Source organism: Cynocephalus volans, chromosome 5, assembly GCF_027409185.1.
Source record: "Cynocephalus volans isolate mCynVol1 chromosome 5, mCynVol1.pri, whole genome shotgun sequence".
Taxonomy (NCBI): domain Eukaryota; kingdom Metazoa; phylum Chordata; class Mammalia; order Dermoptera; family Cynocephalidae; genus Cynocephalus; species Cynocephalus volans.
In genome coordinates, this window is record NC_084464.1 from 18281423 (window position 1) to 18289553 (window position 8131).

The 8131-nt window shown below is 48.0% G+C and overlaps 1 pseudogene; it reads left to right on the forward strand.

Annotated features, from left to right (window-relative positions):
* Window positions 1-3337: 3337 nt before the first annotated feature.
* On the forward strand, window positions 3338-5953 carry LOC134378893 (beta-1,4-galactosyltransferase 4-like; annotated as a pseudogene).
* The last annotated feature ends 2178 nt before the right edge of the window (window positions 5954-8131 follow it).

The following is an 8131-nucleotide window of genomic DNA, read 5'->3' on the forward strand; positions in this document are numbered from 1 at the left end:
GAAATTTATGTTGAGTGAAATAAACAAAGCACAGAGGGATAAATACCACATGTGCTCACTCATAAGTGGGAGCTAAGAGAGAAAGGAAGGAAGGAGAGAAAGACCACAGTGGTGTGTTGGACCTGCAGAGGGAGGGAGCATATCTAGGGATACAAAGTAGAGTGGGGGAAAGGGGGATGGGGAGAGAGGTTGAGGATAACTGGGTGGGGGACACAGGGTATAATCACAATTTGTGGTAATGGGCTGTTGCCAGTATGGATCTGGCCATCACATCTTGGGCATGAGTGGTGACAATCAGCTTTGTACCCCATGAATATTCACAATCAAAATAATAATAATAATAGAGGCCTGTAGAGAAGGCCACGATGTGAGGTGAGAGAACATCTTCCAGTCCACCTGCTCGTCCAGTCTGTGTGGGTGGAGCTCACCTGCCACCGTGAATACCATTGGGGGAGCTGGCTGGGGCCCTGGGTTCCCCAGGTGAACTGAGAGTGGAAGTCCCCACCACAGCCTCTCTTCTGAAACACCCACTGGACATTTTGTGTCATCCTGCCATAGTGACAGTTAGAGCTCAGGAGCCTTATTTTTGACAATAATTGTAAAAATCCCACACTGAAAATATGAAAATGTAATTAAGGTAACCCATCAGCTCAAGGGCATGGTCTTGTCAGAAAACCATCATCTGGATCAGGTGTTTTTGTCTTAACCAGTTCCCCTCATCCTGAGACCACACCCCCCCTCCTTGGATAAGAGGGAAATAATCACTGCAGCCAACTTCCCTCACTCCCTGCCACATGCCCGCTCCTAAGTACTCAGCATCCCTTAACTCACTGACTACCACAGCTATTCCCATGTTAGAGAGGAGGAACGTCAGGCACAGAGAGGTTTATTAACTTGCTTAAGGTCCTACAGCTAGCCGGTGCCAGAGCTCCACCCAGGCTGTCAAGCACTGGAGTCTGTGTGCCTCAAAGAAGGAAAAAAGAGCATTTAATTCCCAGCTTTGGGTCCCCAGTAAGATCCTCAGTTGTGCCCCAAAGCACCCATGAAGTTAGGTTAACCAGAGTCACCTAAGACCCAAGAATTCAAACAGTAGTGACTTTTCCTTAATTCACTTCACCTTATTGCAATTGGGATCATTTATTCTGATTAATAAACAGTAATCTCTTCATATCGGTCAACCTGAGTACAATTTCGTACTCCCCCTCTCGGGAAATATGACACGGTTCCTGATTATACAGACTTTGCTGGGTCCTCTGTGGAGTCTCGAGAAGGCTGGGCAGTTTCTGGGGACAGTGATGATGGGCATACGCTCTGGGACATCCTACACTAAAGCCAAAGAGAAGAACCTGTTTGGAAAACTTCAATAACCCCCTTCAAGGCTCTCCCTATGTCTATTTTTCAAGTGGTTTTGTCTGAGAAGAAACAGTGGTGGAGGGCAAATAAATGGCGTGCTTCTTCCGGACCGGCAGCCTCTGGACGCAGAGCTGGGCCCTGCACCCCGCAGCAGCCTCGTGGCCTCCGGGTCTCCTCGGTGCACCGCCGAATGCAGAGCGGGCCCAGCGTCTGACCTGCTTCCCCAGATCCAGGCAAACGCAGCTTCCCAGCCCACCGGGGAGCGGCTGACAAAGCTGGAGAATTGAGCTTCAAAGTTTGGTTCTTTACACTAGAAACGGCAGTTTGGTTTTTCTTCCAGGACTAGACTAGTCATAAAAGAAATTGTCTGGCTTTAGCTCCATACTCATTCCTGTGAAATCAAAGCTGGAAATACCCTTGTCTGCACTAAGTGCTTGGTCACAAGGAAAGCTGCTGTCATAGTTTCTGGATGACCAAGAAGAGTCGACAAGGTAATTAAAGATTACCTTAGGACAGCTTTGTCCAGAGGGACTGAATCATATCACTGCAATAAAAATCCCAGTGGCCTTTATTAAGCTCTGTGCTTTAGAAAGGAAGGGTACACAGCACGACACTCATTGACATGCCTCCAAAATCTGATCGCCTCTCTAAGTCCCCTCTGCAAAGAGAAAGATTCAGAGCTGATGTTATGAAGGCCTAATTATGCTTAAATAAAACAAAATGAAGATGATACATTTTAGGTAAATAAGTATGGTGTCCACTGGTGGAATTGGGTCCTGACATGGCAGAGAGGAGGAGTCGGCCCACAACGTGGGTGGAAGTGGGGCAAAGCACGTACCACGGGACATGTCTTCTGTGCCTGCGTCAAACTTCCACCCCTCGAAATATGTACTATAAAATGAATTAACTCTTGAAGCCTCTCAAGCTGCCTTGGAGCCAGGTTTCTGTTCAAATCTCGTCGTCTGGAAGCAAGGATTGATTTCTCCCACTTCAGATTCATAACCTTTCTCAATCTCATCCCCCTGAGGCCAGAGACACTCACTTTCCTGGCTGCAGGAATGTCACAGCTCATGACTCTTGGCCGAGCCCTCTCCGGCACTTTCCCTCTGCCAAAGACAGAGGGCTTGCCTGGAAGCACACCCTTCTGGGCAGCCACACCCAATGACCAGTCACAGAAAAGCCTAGGGACTTCTTTCCCTCCAAGTGTGATGACTCCTAAGGGCCATCCCAGCTATGGAGTTCCCAGTGGAAACTAATCATTTTGTTATGATATCACATTTCAGCTTCTGCCCAGTGAGTCTCCAACCCTAATCCTACCTGCTAGCGGGTGTCAATCTCAAGAGCTGTCTCCAGTGAACTTCCAACACGCAAATCTCCCTCTCAGAATCTGCTCCTTGGGAGCCACAATGTCCAAATCTAGGAGACTCTCTGAGATCACCAAGAGAGGGAGTGTAGAGGGAGAAACAAAGATTCCAAGGACAGAACTTGGGGCGATCCTATATCTGGATCGCAGCTAAAGACTGAGGAGAGAGCAGCTAAAGACTGAGAAGGGGTAGGCAGAGAGGGAGGAGGAGAGCCAGGAGGGCCTGGTGTCTGGGGAGGCAGGTGAGGGTCTGCAGAGGACATTGATTCACTGTGTCAGGTGCTACGGATTGAAACTGACCTTGGGATTAAGCAAGTTGAGGTCATCCTTCGCAAGGATGATGGTGGTGGTAACTGTCATTGGAATAGCACTTTGCAATTTTCAGAACACCCTCATTTAATCATAACAACATCCCTGGGTAATAGATGGGATGGGTATTTTATTCCACTTATAAGGATGGTGTGTTAGTCAGGGCTCTCCAGAGAAACAGAACCAATAGAATGTGTGTGCATATACGTGTGTGTGTGTGTGTGTGTGTGTGTGTGTGTGTGTGTGTGTGTGTGTGTGTGTGTGTGGTGTGTGTATGAAGAGATTTGTTATAAGGAATTAGCTTGCGCAATCATGCAAGGGGACAAGTCCCAGGATCTGCAGGTGAGTTGGCAGGCTTGAGACCCAGCAAAAGCCAATATTTCAATTCAAGTCCAAAGGTGGAAAGAAGCTGGTGTCCCAGTTCAGAGTGTCAGGCAGGAGTTCCCTGTGACCCGCAGAAGAGGCGGTCTATTTGTTCTTCAACAGACTAGATGCAGCACACCCACGATGGGGAGGACAATCCGCTCTACTTGGTCTACCAATCCAAATGTTGTCACATTCAGAAACATTCCATAAACACACCCAAATCACCTTTGACCAAATGTCTGGGCACCCCGCAGCCCTGTCAAGTTGGCATATAAAATTAACCATCACAGAGGGTAAAACTGACTTTTAGAAACACGATAGGACTTGGCTAACGCTGCAGGCCCTTTTGTAAAGGTTCAACAAGCACAAGTCTGTAGTAGCCCCAGTGTGGCTCTTCCCCGGGTTGGAGCTGGGGAGGGGCGATCATGCCCACAGGCCCACCCGCCGTAGGAATCGCACATATGGAAAGGTAGGCCCAGTCCCTGTCCAGCCTGTCTCTATCTCAAAGAGGAGCTTTTACCAGGACAAACCAACCACTGCAGGCAGGGACGACTGTGTGAGAAGTGGGAGTCAGAGCAGCGCCTAGTCAGGTGTGTGACAGAAAACTGTGTCCCCCAAATTCATGTGCTGAAGCCCAGACCCCAGTACCTCCAAATGTGACTGCGTTTGGAGATAGGGTCTTTACAGACTTAATTAAGGTTAAATGAGGTCTTTAGGATGGGCGCTCATCCAATACAACAGGTGTCCTTAAAGGAAAAGGAGATTAGGACACAGACAAACCCAGGGGCAGACCAGGTGAGGACACAGGGAGAAGACAGCATCTACAAGCCAAGGCGAGAGGCCTCAGGAGAAACCAAACCTGCTGACAACTTGATCTTGGACTTCCAGCCTCCAGAACTGTGAGGAAATAAATTCCTGTGGTTTAAAGCCCCCCGTCTGTGGGAGCTTTGTAACTGGAATCCTAGCAAACTAATACAGATTTTGGTATCAGGAAATGGGGTGCTACTATAGCAAATACCTGAAAATGTGGAAGGATCTTTGGAACTGGGTAATGGGCAGAGGCTGGAAGAATTTTGAAGTGCATGTTAGAAAAGCATAGATTGCCTTAAGGAAATTCTTGGTAGAAATATGGATTTTAAAGGCCATTCTGGTGAGGTCTCAGAAAGAAGAAAGGAGAGCTGTAGAGAAAGCTTCTATCATCTTAGAGAATATTGTCAAGGACAGAATGTTGCTAGAAAAAAGGATGTCAGATGCTTCTGGTGAGGTCTCAGTTGGAAATAAGGAACTTACTATTGAAAACTGGAGGAGGACCCCCACCTCCCAGGGGGCGGTCCCCCGGCCAGTCCACGCGCCTCCTCCGTGCCCGAGCAGTGCTCACTGTGGCTGCGTCTGCGAGACGCATGCAGGTGATTTGGGAACTAACCATCTCTTTGAAGATCTTCTATTCAGAACGTGAACATCCAGAGCAAAGGTCCCTGGAGCAGAACTCCTGAGCAGCAGTGGCACTGCATCTCCAGTGTCACCAAGCTCACAAACAGATAGAAGAGTTTAACTTGAAGCCTCCTTGCCTGCAGTGAAGCAGAGAGAAAAGCATGTTAGTCTCACAATAAAAGACGTGGGCTGCAACCTGACTTTCCACCTTTCTTACAAGTTCCAGTTACTGTTGCTTTTTACCTTGTGCCTTACGGTGGTTGGATAGGCCCCTGGGAACTACTTTCTGGATGCTAGTCAGGAGAGTCCAAAAGCAAAGGATTTCACAGCTGATGTCAGTAAGGCCATAGCTTTGGGGAATGAAGAATCTCTGACTGATGAAGCATCCATGAAAAAGGCACAATGTGACAGATGCCCTTCTGTGTCTCCATCCCTTGGAGGTCAGAACGAGCTCATTTTCAAACCAGATCTCAGTTTGGGAGAAGTTCAGGCAGAAAATTCCAAAGTATACGGATGCCGGTATCACCCTGAGGAGGGTAAGTCTTTACAGAGGGTCGCCGGCCTCACTCCCCACCAGAACAGAGAGAAACACCTGATGTGCCTGCAGGAACATCTCATCCCTTCTTGCAGAGCAGCCCAGAATACAGCATCTACATCTCCACCAGGCTGGATGCAAAAAGGTCAATCCAGCCAAACTCTTGAATGTGGACTATCTAGAAGCTCTGAAGGAAGAAAACTGGGACTGCTTTATATTCCACGATGTAGACCTGTGCCCAAAAATGACTCTAACCTTTACAAGTGTGAGGATCAGCCCAGGCATCTGCTGGTCGGCTGGAACAGCACTGCATACGAGCTACATTACAACAGATATTTTGGGGGAGAGCAACTTTTCAAGGGTTGAGCTCCACAGAATGAAAATGCCCAAGCCAAAGCCTGCCGTGGGTAAATCCACAATGATTCTCCACACTAGAGACCAGCAACGAGGTGCACGTGGAACGGGGGAAGCTCTTACTCCAGGTGTCACAAGTGTGGAGAACAGAAGGGGTGAGTAGTTATTCTTGTAAACGACCGTCTGTGGGACACAGTCCTTTATGAATCAGCATCACAGTGGCTTTCTGGACTGGTTCATGACCTGGATCTTTTGGCGACATTTGGAAGAACTGATTATTTGATTGCAATAATTTTGGCCTAGAGACTTCCCCTAGTAGCACACATTAAGAACTTGTTGCAGCTAATTATTGGGCTGAATTTTTCCTTTTACTATTTTCTTTGCATAGCTCCTGGTGATACAGAATGTAAAACAAGTGTAACAAGACAGCTTTCTTAGTTGTTTGGATCATGGGAGTTAAATATTATAATTTAGATACTTGAAGGACTAAATATAAGTAGGCAACTCAAAAGATATAATGAAGGTACACAAGATACTTGAGAACTCTGGTTGAGGGAGATTTATTGAAATTTGCAGTGATACATTACAGGATAAAAGGCCATTGGAAATAAGATTATGAATGTCCCAGAGAACCAGAATTGTTCTCAATCCAAGGTAGAAAGGTCCAAAGACGCACTTCTGTTACTCATTCATCCTGCATGGTCATTGTGAAGCAGTGACCGCCAGGTACGAAGAGGGCCACAGAAGAGGGCAGAAAGGGTGAAGAATCGATATGCAGTGAGCTGGCAAGAGGACAAGTGTCAGATGGAGAGGTGGCAGCCACCAAGCCCGCTGCTGCTGCTAATGCTTTGCGATGGGTGCCCATACCCAGATAAGCCTTCCAGTCACAGCCCAGCAGATAACACGGTGTCTACTAGCTAGCAGTTTACAAGTTACATACTAACTAATTATCTAGAAAATACCTCTCTAGTAAAATACGGAAAAGCTTTGGGTGCTCAAAAAAAGAGAAAGAAAAAAAAAAACTAAAGGAAAGGAGATCGTTGTTATGAAGTGGCAGAGGACTTGGCTGAATTGGGTTCTACTATTTCGTGGGAAGCAGAACTTGTAGGCGATGAACTTGGATATTCAGCTGGAGAGATTTCTAAGCAAAGTGTTGAAGGCGTGTCCCGGCTTCTGTTGTCTGTGGCGTGCGTTCGGGCAGCCCTAGGAGACCAGTACAGTGGGAAAGCGCCTGGTTGGCCCTGTCAGTGATGACAGGAGGCCTGAGCAATGGGGAGGGGGTGGCGGGGAGTCAGGCCCAGAGCAAGCCTGGGCTTTCCCTGTCGGGCACCTGAGAACCAGGAGGCCCAGTGGCAGCCCCACTCCACCCTCCAGGTCCTTCCTGGACAGGTTCCAGGCTGCTCGGGCCACGTTCCTGTGGAACCTCACCTCTGCATCCGAGGATAACTTAGTGGAGATGGAACACATGGGGCGAGACAAAACCACCTTCCATTTGGCTCAGTTTCTCCTTGAAGAGCAAACAAGCAGCCCCCCCCCCGAGGAGGCAACGGACGGCCACATGAAGAAGCCATGTTGCACAAAGACAGCAGCACGTCCTCTCACTCCTATGTGGAATCTAGAAACATCGGGGCTGAGGGTAGGAGGCAGGGGTGTGGAGAGGTGGCAGGTGTGTGTACACCAGCCAGCTGCCAAAAAGAAAAAAGAAAAGAAAACTGCTAAGAGAATAGGTTTTAAGCGTTCTCATCACAAAAATAAAATGACAAGTGTGTGAGGTAATACACATGCTAATTCGCTTGATTTCAGCATTCCATATTTATCAAAATGTCATGTTGCACACCATAAGTAAATACAATTTTTATTTTCAAGTTTTAAAAAAGTGTGTTGTCAGCTGGTGGGCAGCAACCTCTAGGACTGTCACAGAGTGAGAAAGGAATTATGTACATGAAGGACACGTTCACCAGCCTCCTTTGCAGTTCTGTACACAGGGGCCCAGTGCCCCAGGACATGCAAAATGCACAATTTACTAGGATCGCAAAAGAGACGAGAAAGGGATATGACACCTGACGCACACCCAATTCCACCACTGGCCACGAGGAATGCCAGGCTCCCCCAGGGACTGCCAGCTCACCCAGCCAGCCAACAAGGTTACTTTATTCTGCCCATGGTGCCCAGACCCTCATTCAAGGACTGAAACCCTGCATCACAACAGTTGTTGGCCTCCCTCCCATTGGGCCTTAGAGCACCTGTTGGAGATGCAGGAGGAAGGCCCTGGGTGCAAACTGAGCTAGATCGCCTCTGAGGAGCCTGAACACTGCAATGCTCTCCTTTCAGAGATGTCAAACTGATGCAAAGGGATGTTTTGTCAAGCAAAAGTGGTTCTCCCACTGGCTTCCATTATAACATGTAAGATGTCCCCAAAC